Source organism: Rattus rattus, chromosome 14 (assembly GCF_011064425.1).
Source record: "Rattus rattus isolate New Zealand chromosome 14, Rrattus_CSIRO_v1, whole genome shotgun sequence".
Taxonomy (NCBI): Eukaryota; Metazoa; Chordata; class Mammalia; order Rodentia; family Muridae; genus Rattus; species Rattus rattus.
This window is the reverse complement of record NC_046167.1, coordinates 71,338,962-71,362,066: the sequence shown is the minus strand read 5'-3', so window position 1 is coordinate 71,362,066 and position 23,105 is coordinate 71,338,962. Positions and strand designations below refer to the sequence as shown.

General features: G+C 47.3%; 1 non-coding gene across 1 annotated transcript; it reads right to left on the bottom strand.

The window, feature by feature from the left end:
• Window positions 1-11,853: 11,853 nt before the first annotated feature.
• Window positions 11,854-11,983, bottom strand: LOC116884076. Its single transcript, XR_004385822.1, has one exon. It is a non-coding gene; the product is annotated as a small nucleolar RNA SNORA17 (small nucleolar RNA).
• Between the last annotated feature and the right edge of the window lie 11,122 nt (window positions 11,984-23,105).

The window sequence follows — 23,105 nt, the reverse complement described above, 5'->3', positions numbered from 1 at the left end:
AATATTATATCAATTTAGACCTGTTTCCCTAGGCTGGCTCATGCCACATGTTGTCTAGAATGACTCCATCCAAATTACCAGCTTTATGTCATCTTTCTGTTACCAATATTTTACCTTTTTAACCATATCCAATAACTTGAAAGCCAACAATCCATGACCAAGGCATGTAGAGCTTATTTATACATTTAAAACCAATGAGAAACAAAATTGAAGTGGCTATGCATATCTTTAATATTTAGACCAAGCACCATTTTTACCTTTTTAGCTATGATTTTAAGAGAAGCACCTTGTCACCTGTTGAGTCAAATAATAAGTCAGGGATTTTTCTAAGAGAAACAGCTATCAGCTCTTGTACCAAAGAAGCTGAGGAGCTGCTGGCGCCTTTAAGATCAGCTCGTGCAGACGCTCACCCCCGGGCAGCTTCTCCAGCTGACCTAGACTCCGGGCTACAGATGCAGTGCTCCAAGGACTGATTGAAACTGTTTTTTATTCATTTGTTCCCTTTTTTTGTAATGAATTAAAACCAAATCAAGGTGTGAACAACCGGCAGATAAAGTTTTTACCATTTTTTCTTTTGAACATGAAACATAAAACAGTTAAGCAACAAGAAACAAAAACCACAGACATAAACTGACATACAGGGACAGCTTGGTGCACCAAGGACAGACAATAGACAAAGAGGGAAAAAACCAGATGGTGTCAGCAGAGAGGTAGGATTTTCCCTTTCCCACCACTTTCACGGTGACTACCCACTCGAGTGGAGTCGATATGGACGATGGATTGTCTCAATTCCTGGACTAGTCCATCAACGTGTTGAAACCAAATTCCTGTAAGATACTGAGATATATTAAGGGATATCTGAGCAGCACGACTGACATTCACAAATGGTATGGAAGTGAAACACAGTCCTGAATATTTCCACTCACAACCCAATTACATTAACTCCATCAAGCTGTGCATGGGCATTGAGATGTCCTTTTGTTTGATTCTCCTGAATAAATTTTCAGGCGGTCTACCTCTATCAAGTCTGATCAGTATGACTCTGTGAAGCTTCCAGAGCCTAATCACACCTTTTACAAGCACAAAGACAAAATTTTTCTCCCAAAATACTGTGTTCCTTTTATCTCCTCCCTTTTTCTCTCCCGGGGTGTTTTTTTCCCCGAACTCTCGCCTCCACAGATCTGAAGTCTTTGGAGGGGACTGTCTGCTTATTTTTATCTTTTTTCCTTGAGCTCTTTAATTTTTTACCCCACCCTGTTTCTGACATGCCGTCCTGCACTTCCCCTAGTGCTCTCTGCTTTGCTATTACAGCTGGGCGGCTCCCATGCGACCTCTGACGCTGTCTGGCAGCAGCTAAAAACTCAAAGGCCAATAGAGAAAGCATGAGGGCTGCTAAAACGATAACAAAAACTTCTGCCGCATCTAGCAGGGGAGTGAAGTGGAACAAATCAAGACAAAGCATGTCTCTCAGGGCCTTACCCGCGTCCTGCAGCTTTTTGGATTTTCTCCGTGGACGGAGGACCTCTTCCCTCGGTGCCTGGCGATGGTGTGGCGTCCCAGGTTCTCGGCACCAAATGTCACGCGCGACCTTGCCAGCAAGAATACACAGGGACACATGAATCCTTACTGCAGCTAAAACGTTTATTGAATCTTAAGGAGAGGCCACGCGCGCCGGCATGGCGCGGCTTATATACACCCTAGCGCGGTGCATCCACACCTGATTGGTCGCTTACCCATGATCTCATTAGGCACGCCCCGGAGTGGGCAAAGACCTGGCACGAAGGCACTCTTCCACATGCGCACACAGTTAACTTCCTGAAAGGAAGTCGGCTGGCGCGGCGGAGGCCAGCGCCATCTTGTGGTGGCGAATGTTATTGCGGCCCTCTACAGCCAGTGAGCTGTAGGAATCGAACTCTGTGCCTTCCCTTCTCATTACTGGTATTAAAAGCACACACCATCACATCTTGCTTCCTATACGGGTTCTGGGGATTGAACCTCGATGCTTAAAGGCAAGAGCTTTACCAATTGAGCTATCTCTCTGGAGCCCCACTGTTCCTTTTCCAACACACAATACTGGAACAGCTGGATAGGCACACAAGACACCATGAAGTGGAGCCAAGAGCACGTCACACACCAGCTTTCCTTGAAGTGGATCACTACACGAGAGCTAGAACTACAAACATTCTGGAAGACAACACTGGAGTAAGTCTTCATTGCGCTACATTGCAAGGACGACTCTAACAACAGCAGCAGATGAACCAGTCTGCATCAGAATCAAAGACATCTGTGCTGTAAACAATACTATTAAGAGAGCAAGAGTAGAACCCGTCGAGTGTTTGAAGATGTTTCAAATTATGTCTCTGATAAGGAATCTGAACCTACCATATGTAAAGAGCACGTACGAACCAACAAAAAGAAGACAGCAAGTAGCTCGAGCAGACATTTCTCCATGGCCAATAGACGCATGAGCATTCAGCATCACTGGTCCTTAAAGAAACGCCAATCAAAGTGTGCTGGAATACCATTCCCTACCCAATGGGATGGAGTGTGACCGTAGTAAAAAGACAAAGGGCCAAAGAGGTGGTCCTGTCCACAAAATGTTAGCTGTAAAAGCATGAAAACCTCAGTCTAGTTCCCAGGATCCATGGAAACATGTGCATCTGCAATCCTAACCCTGTTGGGTGGAGACAGGATGGAGCTCGCTGGCCAGTCAATTTAGCTGAGTCAGTACATGCCAGGTTTAGCGAGAGGGGTGGTGGTGGGGAAGCAATTGAGAAAGATACTCAATGTCTACTTGGACCTCAGAATGCAAATACACACAGGTGCACCTACCTACACACACACACACACACACACACACACACACACACACCAACAGTACAGAAAGAACTGGCAATGTTGAAGTAGGTAAAACAGTATACATGTGGCTTTAATTCCCTTGGGTATTGCCAGGTGGTGGTGGCACGCACCTTTAATGCCAACACTTAGGAAACAGAGGCAGGCCTGTCTCTGAGTTCCAGGAAAGCCTGGTCTACTGAGCAAGTTCCAGGACAGCCAGGACTGCATGAAGAAACTCTGTCTTTAAAAACCCCCAAGAGAAGGAGAAGGGGAATTGGAGAAAGGACATGGGAAGGTGGGACTGGGAGGAGAGGGGGTTATGGTCAGTATTTCAAGTGAATAAATAAATTAATGGGAGAAAGTTAAAAATCCCCTTGGATCTTGTACTGTTCACTTTAAACCATCAATGCCATACAACTTAAGGTCACCTTGGAAGAGAGTCAGAGTAAGGAGTTATCTAGATCTCATTGGTCTTTGAATGGCTGTCTTGATTATTAGTTGAGGAAGACCCAGCCCATTGTGGGTGGTACCATTCCCTAGGTAGGGTCCCTGTGCAATATAAGAGTAAGTTAGCTGAAGCGATCAGAAAGTTGCTTCTGGCATTTTATCACAGTTATGGCACAGTGGTGGGGATAAGCCTGGAGTTCGGGTGGCAGTGATGTGAGGTTTAAGATTCTGAGTGTTATAAGAGAACTGAAGATATAGCTATATAATAGGTGCTAAGATGGACTACAGTAGCACTGTTAAGAGTCAAAAGTAGGAAAGCACCAGCCTGTCCATCAGCCGCCAAGTGGGTAACAAAATGTAGTGTGTCCTTATGAATGGAGTATTCTTGGCCATAAGAAGTAACGAAGTATCGAAGTATTAAGGGGCCCATCTTTCCTCAACAAGACATTAGCTGGCACTCAGAGAAAAAAGGAAAAACTTTTGTGAATGCTACCGAAACGTCTAGCTCCTGCAGAAGGACATTCCATAGCCTATGCAGGGCAGGCACTGCCATAATCTTGTATGCATGACCATCCTAGGGTGGTCTTTTCATCCTGCCCCAAAGGAGATTGTCTCTGAAGCTGAGCAAATTTTACAGGAGCTGAAGTAGCAGGTTTCTATTTAGAGCAGCTTTATCTATGATTACAAAACATGCTAACATTTTCTTCTCCATATCAAAGACACACGAAAATACAACAAACCTTGAAATGCCGTGCTGTGTGTGCGTGAGCATGTGTGCGTGAGCGTGTGTGTGTGTGTGTGTGTGTGCAGGTGTGCGCACATGCTCTACAAGGCCAGAAGAGGACATTGAATATCTTGGATTTGGAATTAAGAGGCGGTTTGAGCTGGCTGGCTTGGGTGGTGGGTGAAAGGATCCGAGCTCAGTTCCTCTGGCGGGGAACAGCAAGGGCTCTTCATTGAGTCATCACCTGGGCTTCCGTATTGTGTAGCCTCAGCTTGCACTCTACGCAATGCTATGTCTATAAAATGCCAACGACGGATCTATTTATACAGATAGGAAGACTACAGATGACTGCGGGGGGTTTCTCAGAGAAAAAGATGAGAATGTCTTTATTAGAGTTTGACGTTGGCGGCAATTGGGGGCACAGCCCTGTCATCGGGTTAAAAAGCATTTGAGTAGAAAACAAAATGACTGAATTGTGTATTGGCTTGTATCTGAATGGTAACAATGTTTCAGAGAAAATGGTAGGGGATCCCAGAACCGGAGGAAATCCTCTAGTTTGCTGCTCTAGGTCTGAAACTCTTTGCTTTCCTTGTTAAGCATTTCTGAAATACCAGCCTCCCAGGATAATAAATGCTTCTTGTCACAGGTTGGCTCACCTGACCCAGTCCTTCTCCAGTGTCTTTGGTGTCAAGGGACATTGGCATCTCTGAACACCTCCTTGCTGCAGGTGTGAGAGTCCCCGAATGCTCATTGACGTTTCCAGGGGCTGAGGCACCCATGCCTTGCACTGTGGCTGAGAAAGGTAGAAATGTTGCCAGCGGAGACTCAGAAGAGGAAGTTCTTGTCTCTGTGGAGCATCAGAGCCACTGAGGCGTTTTTCAGAGGACAGTATGACTCCCATGCACATGAACTATATAGGGGGGGCTCACCGTGTACAGGACAGAAGCAAAAGGCTTGGATGCAGCAAACTGCTCCCACGTACCCTGGCAGCCTGCTCATGCTAAGACAAGTCAGCCACAACAGTCAAGGGGACCCATCCACAGCAACTCAGAGCCACTAGCCACCAGACAGGCGTGAAGCCTGGGCAATGACAGCATGTGTCATTGGGGGAGACAGTCACAGCTTTAAAATTTCCACACTACTTTGGAAGAGTAAAACAGTGGTTTGTGTAGCCTCCAGCCATTCTTTCAGAATATCTATTCCTGGTTTAAAGAAAATGTTTGTCTTTGCAAATATTTAATTAAATTTCATTTCACGGTTTGGAGATTTTTTTTTTCTTGATTTGACTTGTCGTCATGCAAAAATGATCAGCCCCGCTTCTGCTCGCTAACCGAGCAGAACTATGCAAACGTTTTGAGTAAACGATCATTTCTTTTGCCAGGAGCAGCAATTTCCCTGGGAGGCAACGGGACTGAATTATCCAAACAAAATGGAGAGATGTCAACTGCTAGTGGATGCAGAGAGAGTGACGGAGAGCTTCTAAGTGTGCTTCGTTATCAAGCAGTCAACGTAGTTTTTAAACAGAGGAAAGCGACAAACCCAAGAAAACCTTAAAACTGCTAGGCAAGCCTAGTCATCAGCAGCAGCAGTGCTGGACCAGCGTGCACGGTCTTCCGCCCTGTGAGCTGTCTTCTGCAGAAAGTACAGAAAGGTCGATTTGCATGTCCCTTTCCTTTTGGAGCACACTTTCCTGCACAAACGGTTAAAAAAAAAATTGCAATGTTTCCGGCCAACCCACGAGCTCATTTTCGATCTGTTGTGTATCATCAAAACACACATCTGTGAAGTAAACTGCAGCCATGTTGGTGATTCCAACGTAAAAGCTGTAAAAAAACGAAAATAAAAATGAAGGATTATCTCTAAGGTTCATCCTGTGGGAGCTCATCCCCCCAGGCGACTGGAGGTTTTATGGCGTCCCAGCCTCTTTCTTGACTCTGACCCTGTGCTGATTTGCATGCAGCCTTTAGGGGCAACAGAGATGGCCTCGGGAGGCCAGAAGGCAGTTCGGCTAACTTTTGGCAGTCTGACCTCAAGTGGTTTATTTTAGGCGTACTTAAGCGCAGCTCCGTTTGGTGAAAATTATTCTGGTGATGATTAAATCAACCTGTCATGCATAACAAAGCAACCAGCAGTCTCCTGGAGGAGGAGATCAGACATGACGACATCAAAACTCTTTCTAAGGTGCATAAAGATGAGCTCTCTAGGTTGACTGAGACAAACAAGTTTACAATAGGGGGTGTGGGGAAGATCTGGGTGCCGGAGTCTCACAAAAGTCACCAGGTGACAAAACGCACCTGCTCCAGCCTTTGGGGCAGAGAGCGGCTTCACATGCTTTCCCTTGAAGAAACAACAATGTGTGCTTAACATTTCTAGGGTCAGTCAACCAGTGCCGTGGTTCTCAACCTGTGGGTTGAGACCCCTTTTACTGGGCTGACCTAAGACTATTGTAAAACACAAATATTTACATTGCAATTCATTACGGTAAAAAATTACGGTTATGAAGTAGCAACAAAAATCATTTTATGGTTGGGGGTCACCACATGATAAGGAACTGTGCTAATGGGTGGCAGCACCAGGAGAGTTACTACCCTAGTACATTCCTGTGAGTGCAAAGACCTCTGTACCCCGTATGGGTGGTCCCTAAAGTCAAGCTTTGTAGCCCCTTCCTCAGCATTCTCTTGGTAGAGAGGCCATTGAGGAAGCTCCTGGAATTTACGAGATTCCCAAGGCCTTTCCCCAAGGTTGTACAAATTGTAACAATTACTGAGGGGAAGAGATTCTCTCCTGGTTGAGCAGAGCTGCCTGCTTGCCCATCAAGCAATAAATGCTTGCTGTTGTTGGCGTGGGCATCAGGGTGATACAATTGAGCCTGTAAGTATCATTCTTCTGTAAGGAAGCCCAAAAAACATGCATCCACCAATTTTGATCTATTATCAGGACCTTATTTAGGATGAGAAGACATTTGTTTGTGTTGCCTCCGGGAAGGTCAGGTCATCACCAAAGTAGGAGATTGACCTTAGGAAGCAAGAAGAGGATGTAGGAAAGTGGAGGGGTGAGAGGGAAAGCCACTGGAGGATGCGTCAGGGAGTTGTGACTGTTATGGGGCAGTGGGCAGGGTTTCACCCAGTCAGGGCTGCAGGGGGCATTTGAGAAAGTCCCACCATGGATAGGGTAGCCTGAGTGCTGATCACTGTGTCCCCTTCCTGTAATAAACTCCATCCTAAGGGTGCTGACTGCACTGTACTGTCAGCTTGCCCTACACACACCCAGGACGAGTGTTTTTCACCAACCAGAGCCAAGCCCCTAGCAGCAGTATACACCATCTGAGCAGAAACCCAACTGTTCCTGTCAATTGACAACCTCTCCTAACCCTCATCTTCTAATACAAACATTTTACGTTGGTGTGTTCCAGCTGTTCCTATCATGGAACCCTAGACGAGCATTGGTCTGCAGCTTCTAGGGGCATCCGCCTGGATTCTGACAGATGCAGGAAGAAATGTGCCACCCTTGAAAAGAATCCAAAGGAGTTTCACTGCCCTAAATATCCCAGGTCTCCTGGGTTTTTTCTGAATGAATATATATGTATATATATACATATATATGTATATTATATCTCAAGTCCTTTCGTTGTCCCTCAATTCCCCATAATCCAATCTCTGTTATTTTTCTACCCTGGGTGCCAAGCAGCCTTTCACCTGGATCTGCTAACTTGAATAGGTTCACCTGAAATTTTGTAATTACGTCATTTGGCTCTTTAAAAAAAAAAAAACAATTAAGTCAATTTATTGAAACAGTTGACTCAGGCATCTGCAATGGTGACTTCAAACTCCTAGCTCAATCCTGAGGGAAGTAATCTGTTTAACAGTCTCGGAAGGACTGTGTCAATCAATGAATCTCTTATGGATCCCCATTTGGAAACTGATCCCTTGGAACCTTCTCCATGAGGCAATGTAGGCATGCGCACCAGTCCTTTCACCACGAGGCAATGTACACATGCGCACCAGTCCTTTCACCACGAGGCAATGTACGCATGCGCACCAGTCCTTTCCCTTTCAGATTCTTTTTCTTTGCACGTCCGCTGGTCAAGTCCACACACACCTTCTCCAGTCAACCTCACTTTGGAGCTGGTGAGCGAGCGTGGTTCCAATTCAATGAAACACCCTTCAGGTTCCACGGGGTCTTTCTGGTACCTTTGAGGCAGTGCCTGGGCGTGGCTTCCTGACAGACTTGATCCTCAGCAGGAGCCGTGAGGACAGAGTAGACTGAACAGCACTCCACAGCAAGCACCACCACCACGTCTCAGAAAGAATTTAGCTTCTTTTTATCACTTAAAAAAAAATGGCATTGTATGTGTCTAGTTCAGAAGAAACTGGGGCCAAATGGCTAGCCGTGCTGCCTACCAATAAAAGCTGGCTTCCAGGATCTCTCAGCACTGCAAGTTTTGGTTACAAAGCCCATGCTGGCTCCCTGACTCCCCTCTGCTCCTCTCATTCTGCCCACCACCCTAGATTTCTCCAGCTCAAAGACTTCTCTCCTTCCAGTATCTCATTCCTCTATGACCCTAGCATGTTGGCCACGCACTCTCTTGGCTTTCAGCTCTCTCTTGGTTCTCCGTCCCCTTTTGGCCCTTTCCCCCTTTGTTCTCTCTTGTCTTCTTCTGTCACTGTGCCTCGGTCCAGTCCCCTCTCCTCTCACAGCCTGGTCCAGTCTGCTGCTCTGAACTCTCCCAGATGCCTCTGACGGGAGGCAGCGATGGGCAGGGCACCCAATATCTGGAGTTTTCTCAAGGTTGCAAGCACAGCGGAGGGTTGGCTCAAGCCAGACCAGCTGAGATCCCCTCGAGCCAAGTCCTGGTCAAATAAAGAAGTGAACTTCCCAGGCGCGTGACTTCGATGAGATGTAAGGAAGCAGCCCAGCGCTGCTGTCATATTTCTACAATAAATGCTCTCACTATGGCTGTGTCACACTTCGCTTCAGGTGTAAATTTGACGTACACGGGAAGAGGGTACCTTCATGAAGAACTGTCATCATCGGATTGGCATTTGGGCATGTCTGTGAGACAGGACGATTTCTTTTTTATTTTAATTTGGGGGGGTTTTGCCTGTACATGCCTGCCTGGCACCAAAGGAAGGCAGACTGGCAGTTGTGGGCTGCTAGCCTGTGTGTAATGAGACCTTATCTCAAATGGGGAAAGAAATGATTTGCATATTCAATGTTACAGTGTAGTTTCATTTTGATGTTATATACAATCACAGCCGCACAAAAACCCATGACGTAAGTATAAATTTATTTACATGAATTGAGGTTGAAAAGTGTGTAATTTCGTGTAACAAATGAGGTCTCATAGTAGCGTGTGTTTTGTGATATCGTTTTTTGTAAGAGCACATTAAATAGTCATTGAGAATAAGATCAGCTATCTTTTATACTTACGGAATTACATGTATTTCCTCGCATTTTTATGTATGCATTTTTATGTTATTTCCTTATTTTGTAAAATAATTCTGTAACGAAAGTAAAAGGTCTAGGGACTGGAGAGATGGCTCAGCAGTTAAGAACACTGGCTCGTTTTCCAGAGGACCCAGGTTCAATTCCCAGCAACCACATTGCAGCTCACAACCATCTGTTATAGGGGATCTAACTCCCTCTTCTGGCCTCTGAAGTACCAGACGTGCAAGTGGTGCACAGAAACACACACAAAAACATTTAAATATATGTATACATAACGTCTAAGCGCAGGTGATCAACAGGAAATAGATTTGAGGGACTGGAGAGATGGCTCAGAGGTTAAGAGCACTGACTGCTCTTCCAGGGGTCCTGAGTTCAAATCCCAGCAACCACATGGTGGCTCACAACCATCTGTAATGGGATCCGATGTCCTCTTCTGGTGTGTCTGAGACAGCGACAGTATACTCATATAAATAAAAGAAAATAGGTCTTTAAAAAGAGGAAATAGATCTGACAGTATAGAATTGACACCTATAACATATAAAAGAGTTATATGAAATTTCATTAGAAAATGAGTTTAAAATATCTAAGCTAGTTGATCAGATGATTCTGAAAAAATGAACTAATGATCAATAAACATATAAAAACGTGCTTACCTTACTAGAAGAAGAAATTCATCTAAATTTCTGTTTTAAAACAAGGGGTGGGGTAGGCACACTAGTGACAGTGAGGGCTTGGGCAGGTTGTGAGTGCTGCCCCTGGGAATAGGAATCACTATGGTGCTTTGGAAAGCAACCTGGCAGTCGCTACCAAAGAATCAAACCATGCATGCCCTTCAGCCTATTCTCAGACTCTGGCATCCAAAATTAAAAGCACCGTCTTTGAGGGCGCCTGTGCACACATGTAAACGGACTGTAAGGCATGTACACAGCAACCTCCAGGGAGACCTACCCAGGATGAGACTAGCTTAGCCAAACAGGGACTGCTAGTATAAAACATTGTCCGAGACTTAATTTTGCCTCTGGTCGCACTCTTCTCAATATCAGAACCTCACCGGGACTCCTCTCAGGTATCCTGTTTTCCCCCATGTCATGGAGATCCTGAAGTTTGGAATCTGTAGGACCAGACCCTTCGTGTGCCCCAGCAGTTCATTGATGGGGCAGATGTTGGGGTGGGGCAACTCAAAGCCTTGGATCTGGGCCTGAGAGGTTTCTGGCCTGGTCAGCCCACCGGCTCTCCTACGCTCATGCTCTCGGTCTGTCTCATCCACACCCCTGCTACTGAGGCCAGTTCTACCCTGCTGTCCAGATGTGGTGCTGGGTCTGTTCTCCTAAGTGTTACAGCCAGTGAAGGACAGGGCCAGCTCTCCCACTCTCATGACCCCAGGGCCAGCTCTCCCGCCTGTCACAGGTGGTGAGGGACAAGTGGGGAGGGAAAGTGGGGGGAGGAGGGAAGAGAGGATCTCTCCTTTGTCCACACCACCTCATTGGAGTCAAGTGGCAGGGCCAGCTCTCCCATGTCTGTAGTCTTGGGGCCAGCTCACCTGAAACTCCTGCAATGTGTGGGGTGTTCTCCAGAGTACTGCCAACTCTCCTGATTTTCATACCCCCAGAGACAGCTCTCCCAGATGGGAGGATGGAGGGGGGCCACTTCCACACAGCCCTCAGACATCAACATGTGCCCAGGCAGCAGCCCAGACCAGGAACATCAGCCAGTCCTTTGGTGGGAACAGACCCCTGCTGCTGCAGGGCCACAGACCCAGACCTGGCCCTCAGTGTCAGCACAGGCTAGGACCTCATCATGGTGCTAGGGGGCATCACTGGCTACTCACATCAGGCTCAGTACCCTGGAGTCTTCAGTTCTGCCCCTTCTTCGTTATACCCACATCCTTCCGTTCCTTTCTCTTCCATTTCTCCACCACTTACTTGATCCTTCCAGTGGCACCCGGGGTCTCTGAGTATTTGGGGTCATCTCAGGAGTCGACTCATGAGTGCTGTACCCTGCTTGTGCATTATGGTGCCAGGCAAGGGTCATCTTGGCCATGGTCTGCCCCCATGCCTGTACAGCTTTGGACTGATGGTCATTTCAGGCTAGCTCCCTATCTGGGTCCCATGGCTCACTCCTGCCCCGCCTACATGAGTGGTCCTTGCAAGGGTCATCTGTCTCAGGCTCACTTTTGCCCAGGGCCTATGGTCCCAAGTTTCTGGCCCGCTCCCCACCTGGCCTGTCTGGGCCTGCCTGGCACCAGACTGGTGGTTATCTCAGGCTCGCTCGCTCTCTCTCTCTCTCTCTCTCTCTCTCTCTCTCTCTCTCTCTCTCTCTCTCGCTCTCGCTCTCGCTCTCGCTCTCGCTCTCTCTCTCTCTCCTTCTCTCTCTCTTTCTCTCTCTCTCTTTCTGGGAATGTTAGGCTACCAACCATTCAGATGTTCATAAGTCGTAACACCAAACATAGACTCAGCCTCTCCTCTCTGCCACCTACTGCCCCACATGTGACACAGCAGCCACACCAGCAATGCCTCTAGGGGCAGCAATGTATTTTTGATTCCCACATTGCTACCCCCTCTGGCTCCACTCAGACGCACCCCGCCCCATGTTCTTCTTTCCATTTTATCTTTTTCCCCCTTTATAAGCTACTGGGCCCAGTGTATGATGACCATGTACGCAAGCATGAGTACAATGTCATCTACTGGTGCACAGTCAGCCTACCCTGAATAAAAACGTCCACCTCTCCTCTAACCACCACTATGCATAGCCCCTCAGATGGTCACCTAACAGAAAACCCACAACACTAGCTGCGAGAGGCCCCCTTCAGAGATGCTGGTCAATGCTCGTGAGACTATGACTCTTGTCTTTGGTTGCCTGCCAGAGGTGAAAGGTGAGTTCCTATTGCTGGAGACACTGTGCGATTCAGAAATAGGGCCTAGAGGTTCCTGAGTGGGGACCTACCCAAACATCTCCTCCATGAGGACTAGCGATGCCCAGACAAACATCTACTAGGAGATGCAAGGCAAGCTTCCAAAGTGGGGAAGCCGCTGGCAGTTCTAATTGACTATGACTTCTATGAGCCACAACAACAGCAATCATGGTAGAGTAACGTTGAAGGTGCGGTAGTGGCATGCATACCATGGCAGTAAACAACGGCTCTGTAGTCGGACTTAAGACCCATTCAACAAGGGGGAAACCGAAAGCCTAGTCAACTACTCAGGCAGAGTAAAGTCATGGATCTTGGAAGATTGGAGGTACACTTACGATATACTGAGCCAGCGTAATTCCTACCTATCTTCTAAACATTTGTCCTCACGCCCAACAGGGAAGTGGAGTCCCGATCACCCACCCATCAAGAAACGTCTCTCTGCAACAGACAGGAACCATTATAGAAAACTCTAACCAATCGAAATTCACAGCTGTGGAACCTGGTCCCAGTGGACACGTCTACACAACACACCTTCGCTGAGGCTCGGGGAACCTTGTGGACAAGAGAGTGGGGAAGATTATAAGAGCCAGAAGGTCAGGGAGTTTGCAGTGAGGCTGTCTCTCTCCTACTGATGTCAGGAGCTACACCCATAAAGTCTCAGGAACATGGCCGTCTAAACATGAGGCAAACAAGGACAGCAGGAGCCAAGCCTAAGTGGACAGGGAAAACCTGAGAGGCCTCAGTCCTACACAAAGAACTACAGGTGACGTCTTAGTTAGGGTTTTACTGCTGTGAGCAGGCACCATGACCAATGCAACTCTTATAAGGACAACATTTCACTGGGGCTGGCTTACAGGTTCAGAGGTTCAGTCCACTATCATCAAGGCAGGAGCATGGCAGCATCCAGGCAGGCCTGGTGCAGGAGGAGCTGAGAGTTCTACATCTTCATCTGAAGGCTGCTAGAAGAAAAATGGTTTCTAGGCAGCTAGGATGAGGGTCTCAAAGCCCACGCCCACAGTAACACACCTACTCCAGCAAGGTCCCATGTACTCCAACAGGGCCACACCCACTTCAACAAGGCCACACCTTCTAATAGTGCCACTCCCTGAGCCAAGCATATACAAACCATGACAAGTGACTAAGAAATTCAGAGAGTGGAAGAAATAGACTTCTCCCGGGAAGATCACACCAGCTGGTTAACCAACACCAAACCGTCAGCCCTAAAAACATACATACATACAGACAGACTGAGGAGGTTGTTTTTAGGAATGGATGTATATACACATATGCATGTAACAATGGTTAACTAAAACAGAAACAGGGATTTGGAAGAGTGCAGGGGTTCTATGGGAGCATTTAGAGGGGAGACAGGGATGGAGGAAGGCGTATGCTGTCTTACGTATTTAATCCGTTCGTTTCTAGTGCATTATTTTCTCTTTTGAAAACATTGGGCCCAGCAGATCGAAGCTAATCATAGTTTGTTGCTTGAGTCTGAGGTTCCCTCTCCACAAGCACTTTGCATGAATTTACATGTTCATGAAGTCTCATCTTCGGGAGAGAAAGCCTTAGCATGTCAGGACCAACCCCTGTTTCTCAAGAGCAACTTGAACTTAGTCACTGCTTCACTGCATCTTGGGAAAAAAAATTCAGTGCATGTCTGCAGCCCAAGAGGACCCGCAGGACAAACACACACACACACACACACACACACACACACACACACACACACACACCACATCATGTACTGTACCACACATACACCATACACACATATACACACCACCACTGCCAGATCATACATAAATACATAATACATACATACATACATACACATTCACTACACATATACACACACACTGCACCACATCATACATATACCATACCACACATATACCACACACATACCACACCAGATCATACATATATACATACACATGCACCACACCCACACACACATTACCACATCATACATACAACATACACACACACACCACATCATACATACACCACATACATACATCCCACACCACATCATACATATACTGTACCACACATACACCACACACACATAAACACACCACCACCACCAGATCATACATACATACATACATACATACATACACACATACATACACACACATTCACCACACATATACCACACACATACCACACCAGATCACACATATATGCATACACATGCACCACAACCACACACACATTACCACACCATACATACATCATACATACAATGCGCGCGCGCACACACACACACACACACAAACACACACACTGCTCCTGACAGGCACTGAGGAACTCCAAAGACAAATGAAGCTCCCTCTTCAGGTTCCTTCTTCATTGCAACCTTGAGAAAAGGAACAAGCAAGAACTTCAATCGTCTCATCCGAAAAGCTGGGTCATGTGAGCTTGTCTCTAGTGTGTGCGTCCCACGCTCCGTGGTACAGGGTACCTGCTGGGGCAAGCCCACCACCACAGGGTCATCAGAGCTCTGTGACCTTATGTGTAAGTCACCCAGCAGGTCCAGCAAGAAACCTGGGGGAAAGAAAGACAATGCATGAACAGCTCACAAGGACAAACCTGGAGGTCTCAAAGGGACATGGTTGACTGTGGCAAGCTATTAATATACAGAGTTATTGGCGTATAGGCAGTGCATCTGTTTTCTTTGCACATACTCGGTTTTGTAGTCTCTGGAGAAGAGCTCTGTGAGCAGGGTGGCCAGAGGACCACAAAAGTCCAAGAATAAACTGTCCTGGGTGAACTTTTTCCCACCCACGAATAAGAACTGCTGGGAGTATCCAGCCTGAGGTATAGAGTTAGGCTGGCAGCCTGTCCCGTGAATGTCTTTGACCAAAACCACAGGAATCTAGACTGGGGTCCCCTCCAAGGCTTTCTGATAACAGCAAAGGGAAGCATCCCAATAGGCCATGGAGGCTCAAAAGCCCGAGTGGGGACTCGCTTCTCCCTCAGAAGGTTCAAGTCATCTCTGGGTAGATGAGGTGTTGGCTTAGAGCCTGCATCGTGTTGGCCTTGTCGGGATGGAGCTTAGGCGGCTGACAGAGGCTGGCAGCTTGTAAGGCCCACTGGCTTCAGGATTTACTGGGACAGCAGGGTAAATACACGGGAGTTGAAGACTCTGAAGGGGTCTTTTCAAAAGACAGATGCAAAATGGAATTCTGTGGCTGCGGCAATGTTATACCCAGAAGTCATCAGCAGAGGCACCATCAATGGCTGTGAGGACCATTGTTCTGGACCATGTGTTTTTGAGGGTGCAGTGCACTGGTCAACTGGGATGGAGATTATCCTCTCCCCTCTGGGTGTCCAAGAGACAAGCTGACCCCTGTCTCTTACCCACAAGGGAGAGGATTTCAGTTGTCCTTTGTCAATCGGAGCCGAGCACCCATTCAGTCCCAAGGGGTATTGGATTTGAGAAAGTCTCCACTCAGAAATTATTACAGACGCACCAACAAGTTTGTTCCATCCACTTGTAGCCCTTTCCTACGGCTCACTCTGCAAAGCCACACACCCACCCCTGGCAAAGGGAACTTGATTCCAGGTTGTGGACAGAACCTGGCTCTGTTCATCTCAGCAGCCCTGAGCCTTGCATGGTGTTTATCTCTGTTATTTTTCATTAGTTTTTGGATCACTGTTGACCTTTGGCCCGGGGTGGAGTCTAGGATGAGACAAGGTTGCTGTTCCGGGCTGCTCATCAACCCCCGGCATGCTGACTCTTGCAGTCGCTGGAAATCATGTGATCAAGCTTTCCCCGACCATCGCCGAAGATGGTGTTCTAGTTCTTGCTTCAATCCACACCAATGGCCATTTAACAAAGCTAATAGTCCTAACATCCCAATCTCATGAAAGCCAAGGTGTGAGTCCATCCAAATTCAAGGACGCAAAACTACCTATGATATGAGATCTGAAGCATAGATTTTTTTTTTGTAGTGAAGAATATTTGTTGATATATAAGTATGGGCTAGAAATTAGGCAACTTTATATCAATGCTAACTCTGATTTTAATACTTGTTTTTTTTTTTTTAATTCTTACTTTTTGGGAAATCTACACTGAACCTTTTAGGGACAGAGGGGACTCTGGGCAAAACCTTATTTTTAAAAGTTTTTGCTTATGCGTTTATCTGTGCATGTTGTTGTAGTGGGGGTATGCTCTGACACATGTATAGAGGTCAGAGGAAGAGGATAGCTTGTAGGAATCAATTCTCACCTTCCACCATGCGGATCCTGGGGAAAGAAGGAAGATCATCAGTGACACACCTTCTCCAGCAAGGCCACGCCCCCTAATCCTTCCCAAACAGCTCTACCAGCCGAAGGCCAAGCATTCAAATATATGAGTCTATGGGGCTGTTTTCATTCAAACTACACTAAAGAGACACAGTGAATGGCCAGTGCCAAGAACACTGTAGAGTTGGGATCTGCAAATAAAAGGGGAGGGGTCGAGCTGGTGGTTGTTAATGACAACAATCCATGTGTGTTTCCCAAAGAGGTCTGGCTACTGCTGACCTAAGCTATTCTGCACAAGGCAACTTGGGGGAAGGTTGGAGTTTTGATCATTTCCCTGGATTCTCAGAGCAGACATTTCCTGACTCAGCTTTAAGTACTCACAGACCTTGCTGTGATTTTATTTAATCTCTTTTTCTCCCTTCCCACATCTGAGGCTCTACCCCTCCAGCAGCCCTCAGGGCCATGTAGACAGACAGCCCCACCTGCCTGCCAGTCCAGTGCTCAAGGGGCAGCTGAGGACTAGGAGAGGTGTCCCCAAAGATGCAGGTATGGGAATGGAGTGTGGCACCCGACTGACCCAAGGTCCTAAGGAACAGATCAGGATGCAGAGCAGACAACCCCTTTCAATTGAAGACCTGGAGATGGTGGCTGTGTCAGGCTGGAGGCAGCTGGCAAGAGAACAGACGGTCAGTGTGGACACCACCCGGGGAGGAAAACCTGTGAGGACACAGCACGGAGCTCTTTGCTTCTTGAACTCACCAGGAAAAGAACCCCGGTGTGGAGGCTGGTCACCGTGGTCCTCAAACCCCGGGTCAGGAGAACGTGGAGAGACGCAGGGCTACACAAGGTCTCAGAAGACCCTAACCTAAGAACGTACCCCTGGCTCCCTTTTCACATCCTTTTCATAGGGCTCCCCATCGTGTAGTTCGATCTCGCTTTTCCAGACTTCTATAAGCCTGGCACATCAGTAAGCTAAAGATACGTGGATTGAATTCAATTTTGCAGTATCGCCTCCCCTGGAGTCACAATACCACGAAGCACAGGATAATTTAAAGCCACCTCACTGTCTGGAGAGGGCATCGTGTTCAGTCTCAGGGGGTCAGGCTGGCCATTTTTGCTCCGGATGTCTCCCGCTTAGCCTTCAGGGTCCGTAACATTTGCTTAAATGAATGGACCGAGGGAGCGATTCCTACCAGCGTTTGAGGGGCGGATGTCTCGGGCAGCTTTGTTCCTTGTCGGTCTTGCTCAGCCCCAGTGCTTGGTAGGATGTGTTCCTTTCCCCTTTGTACTGCATCTTGTCTAGCTGGCCTGTCAAGCTGGCCTGGCTGTGTTTCGGAAAGTCTCCATGGATTTGGGGGACTGTGCACTGATGTCATGCAGAGGGTAGCTGGTGAACATTCCTTCAGATTACCCCTGGCTTCAGGAGCGTGACCGCATTCCTCGCACGGGAGGCAGTGCCCAGGCGGGGCATCTTTTTAAAACTGATTTCGTTAGTAATCCTTCACTTTCTATCACTCTGGGGAGAAGGGGGTTTGAGGTGTGTGTGTGGGGCGGGGCAGCAGACGTCATGGGGAAGTTTTCTCTGGAAGCTGCAAAGGATGACGGGGCGGGGGGGGGAGGGGGGAGGGGAGAGGAGTCCAAAAATAGTTCTGGAAATTAGTCATCTGTCTCCAAACTGTGTTCAGTTACAGTTTTGGATTTCACTTTATGGAACTTTTAAAAACCGGACATGAAGAGAGTTTCACAATCTCCTCCACAGAGGTCAGAAAGGTCCACTTTTACAGCCCCCAAGAAGAGACAGCGTTCCCGCCGACTAGAATGTGGCGATCATACTTTCCATGCTGGAAGACCATATTCTTGGACCTCGGAAACGACTTGGCTTTCCTACTTTTGTTGAGTTTCTTATATCAGAGTTCAGCAATTAGGTCGTCTTTTGATATGCTTGCTTAAAACAGGGACTGTCGTCTCCGCAAAGCATTTCTTCCGGCAGACACAGAAACATCAACAGGCTGATGTGTCAAACACACATTCCCAAAGGAGAATTAAATGGAGGAACAGTCACAGAACAGTTCTTGTCATTTCATCTTTGGGGCAGGGACTTGTATAGATAGCACAGGCTGGTCCCCAGCTTGCTAAGTAGACAAGGGTGACCTTGAATTTAAATCCTCTTGCCTCTGCTCCTCAAGTGTCAGGATGGCAGGCATGCACTAGACTGGGGTAGATCCTCTCACCCCACATCCTGTGAATGTTCCGACAACCTTTGGACAGCAGGCAGACTCACTCCAACCACGGAGGAGAGCAGAGCACTGATGGCTGTTAGCACCGCCCTGGCAGCCCCCACAGAAAACTGAAAACCCAGCTTTCCGGATGCAAAGGGAAAACAGTACTGGTCTGAAAAGGTCCCCAAAGCAACCAAGAAAAGGTAGAAGCTTTCTGATGAGGCCTGTCTTAGTCAGGGTCTCTATTCCTGCATAAAACATCATGACCAAGAAGTGGGTTGGGGAGGAAAGGGTTTATTCAGCTTACACTTCCACATTGTTGTTCATCACCAAAGGAAGTCAGGACTGGAACTCAAGCAGGTCAGGAAGCAGGAGCTGATGCAGAGGCCATGGAGGGATGTTACTTACTGGCTTGCTTCCCCTGGCTTGCTCAGCTTGCTTTCTTATAGAACCCAAGACCACCAGCCCAGGGATGGCACCACCCACAATGGGCTGGGTCCTCCCTCCTTGATCACTAATTGAGAAAATGCCTTACAGCTGGGTCTCATGGAGGCATTTCCTCAAGGGAGGCTCCTTTCTCTGTGTTAACTCCAGCTCGTGCCAAGTTGACACACGAAACCAACCAGTACAAGGCCCTTCCTTACCTCTGTAGACACAGATAGGGAAGGTCCTTGTGACTTGAGGACTTGCGACATTTTGGGTGGGCTCCTTTGCTGCCTCCTTGTGGGCTTGGCAGCTCTTCCTAAACTATATTTTCACCTTATTCACTCAGGACCCAACTGGCACCTCGATAACTTCTGGCATTCCTGGGCTGCCACAGGAGGAGGGACAGGGGAGAAAGAAGAGAAGGTGACTCCAGAGCTTGGCTGTGGAATTAGAAAGTGACAAATTGCCAGGAAAAGACTCATGGAAAACTCCCTGTGTCTGAGGCTTTTGTACTAGACTAGGAGGTCACTCACGTCAGCCTTTAGGGGACACACCCAACTTCAGCCTCCAAGACTCCATACTAGACTGTACTTCAGAAAGGGATTTTTCCCACAGCTGCTTCCAAACTGCAGGAGCCTCCAGGCTCCTAGGCCTGCTATCCCTGCCCTGCTGACAGGCCAGAGGCTCTTTGATCTCTAATACAAGACCATCTCATTGAAGTACAAATGTTGGCCATAGATCCCCAAGTTTCTAACAAGACTTAAGAGTGCTCAACATTGCTGGCACAGGGACCGCATTTGGGGAATGTAGTAATTTAAAAATGGATTCTTGTGCACCAAGACTTCTGTAGACTAGGCAGCTCTCTCTGATGATGAAGCAACTTGAGAGACAATCAAAGATCAAACTCACCATGGCCTCTGTGCTGTCTTAGTCCTTTTGTGCTGGTGCCTGTCTTAGTCAGTATTCCGCTGTTGGGAAGAGACACCATGACCACGGCAACTCTTGCAAAGGACAGCATTTAACTGGGAGTGGCTTACAGTTCAGAGGTTTAAGCCATTGTCATCAAGGAACAAGGCAGCCGGTATGGCAGGCAGTCAGGCAGGCATGGTGCTGGAGAAGGTGTTGAGAGCTACATCCTGTTCCACAGGCAGATGGGAAGAAGGGGAGAGGAGAGGAGAGAGGAGAAGAGGGAGAGGGAGAGGGGGAGGGGGAAGGAGAGGAAGAAGAGAGGGGGAGAGAGAGAGAGCTTGAGTGCAATAACTGGGTCTAGCATGGGCTTTTTCAAACCTCAAAACCATCCCCAGTGACACACCTCAAACAAGGCCACACCTCCTAATCCTTCTCAAACAGTTCCACTCCCCAATGACTAAGCATTCAGTATATGAACCAATGGGGAGCCATTCTCATTCAGACTATCACAGTGCTTGCTCGTTTCTCTCTTTATTGTGGCAAAGGTCACACCTATGTTTTGTGACTTTTCCTGGAGAGACACCGACATCAGAAATTGAAGCAATGGAAACCCCATTGACTAAAAATATCTTCCTGTGGATTAGCTAAGTCACCTCCTTTCTGATCATTCTATGCCTGCTCAATATAACATGATCCGGTTGGAAATAGGCTGAGTGGTTAAAAGTTCATTTAAGTAAACTGTTGAATAGAGAACCATTCATTTGACTACATAGGAAGCATTTGTTAGCCATGGAAATGCCTTTGGTAACACCTCCCATAACCTAAGCCTCTATACAATTTAAAGCACCTTTCTTATTTGTTTTGCATACAATTGGCGATTTAAATATTTTTAACAACTGAGCACATTTTCGGTTGTCGTGCAACAGAAGTTATTTCTTTAAGATGGACTAGAGGGCTCGGAAGATGATTCATCTGTTAAATGTTTGCTGTGTAAGTAAGAACCCGAGTTTAGATCCTTGGAAGCCCAAGTAAAGCTGAGTGGATATGACAGCCTGCCTATCTATCCAGGCTAGGAAAACGGAGACAGGGGCTCCCCAGAGCAAGCCGGCCATATCTGTGAGCTATGGGTCTGATCGTGAGATGCTGCTCTGTGAATAGAAGGGAAGAGCAGCCAAGGATGGGTCTTCATATCAACCTCGGGCCTCCATGTACACACCCACCTCCCTTCTGTGCAAAAACCCGCATCCCGCATACGCGAAACAGTTGGAAGAAGAAAAAAAAATCAAAGAGCATTTAATATTTATTATTTTTTGTGCCAGGCTTGTGTAATTACACCTGTCATGAGCAGAGAAACACATTCTAGAACAAACACGAAAAAGGGGAAAGAAAGCATCTCGACAGCGACGTTGACGTATGTAAAATCGCGTTGTCTTTCAAGACGTTACTGGGGGAAGTCATAACTTTATTCAAGAGATGCTAAAATTAAAATGGTTTTCCAGTCCGCCTTTGGGAACAGGTTTCAAAGCCTAATTATATTAAATTGATGTCACTCTGTGACCATGCTCAAAAATGCGGTAACAAGGCAGAGGGATCCCACCTGCCTTGCGAGTGTTCTGACAAAGTCAGACTGCGTTTGCTCTGGTTGGTTTTCTTCTCCAAACGTAAGATCAAATAATTGAGCATGTGTTATTTTTATAATACGTAAAGTCGGGATTCAAAATCCCTCAAATATAACCGCACGTGGCTAAGATTTGCTAAGAATGAAACTACTTAAGAGGACGGGAATAAAAGCAATTATGAAGATGGAAATGCAAAAGTACCAAGTGTTTGTTCTGTGAGGAAAATTTACTTTGATGACTGACTATAAAACAGCAAGGCTGCCGTCTGCCTACAGCTAACGGCAAGTGGAAGTGGGAGCTTCTCCAATTATTTGACATTTATTAGCAAAACAGCATAGATCCCCCACTGTGTGTGTGTGTACACATGCACATGTGCATGCATGTGTGCACGTATGTGCTGTGTATGCATGCATGCATGTATGCATGTGTGTGTGTTATCCATGTGTCTGGATGCCTGTGTTCAGTGCATGTGGAAGCCAGAGGTTGATGTCAGGTGTCCTCCTCAATCACGTCACACAGAAGTTTTAAGACAGGATTTCCTCACTGAGCCTGGAGCTCACCCATTGGTCTAGGCTGGCCAGCAAGCCCCCTGGGGATCCAACTGTGTGTGCCTTTCCAGCAACAGGAGTATAGGTACACACTCCCGTGCCCTCTTCTCACAAAGGTGCTGAGATGAAGGCCTCATGCATGACAAGGACCCTATGTATCTTTTAATCATGTAGTCTTCTTGGGATTTTCTTTTGAGATACTATGCGGTCAGTTAACTCATGCTCAGAGTCATGAATGGTGTCCTGCTGTAAAACATAAGGTTCTATGTATGTGGATAACATAAGTGTCCACCAGTGGGAGGCTAGCACAGACGGACTGGGAACACGCTGCTGGACCAGAAGGCAAGAATGTTGCTGACGAAGACAGAATGAGTGGTAGGCAGCTGGTGGCTGTTTAGTAAGAGAGGTTCCCACCTGACACAAATGGAAGAGTTAGGTAACGTGCTTAACACCAGAAACCAAGCAACATAGAAACCAAGCGAAAAGGAGACAGAAGATAGCTCAGTGGTTAGCAGCACTAGCTGCACTTCCCAGGACCTGAACTTGGCTCTAAGCACTCGCTTGGCAGCCAGTGTTCGGTCATCTATAGTTCCAGGGAATCCGGCGCCCTCTTCTGGTCTGGTTGGGTACTGCATGCATGTGGACGCGCGCGGTACTGCCCTCTTTGTGGGTGAAAAAACAGAGATGCAGCTAAAGCGATGCTGTGCTTCGTGAGGAAGTGCACTCATCCAAGGAGCACACGCCTGGCTGTGTGACCTAAGG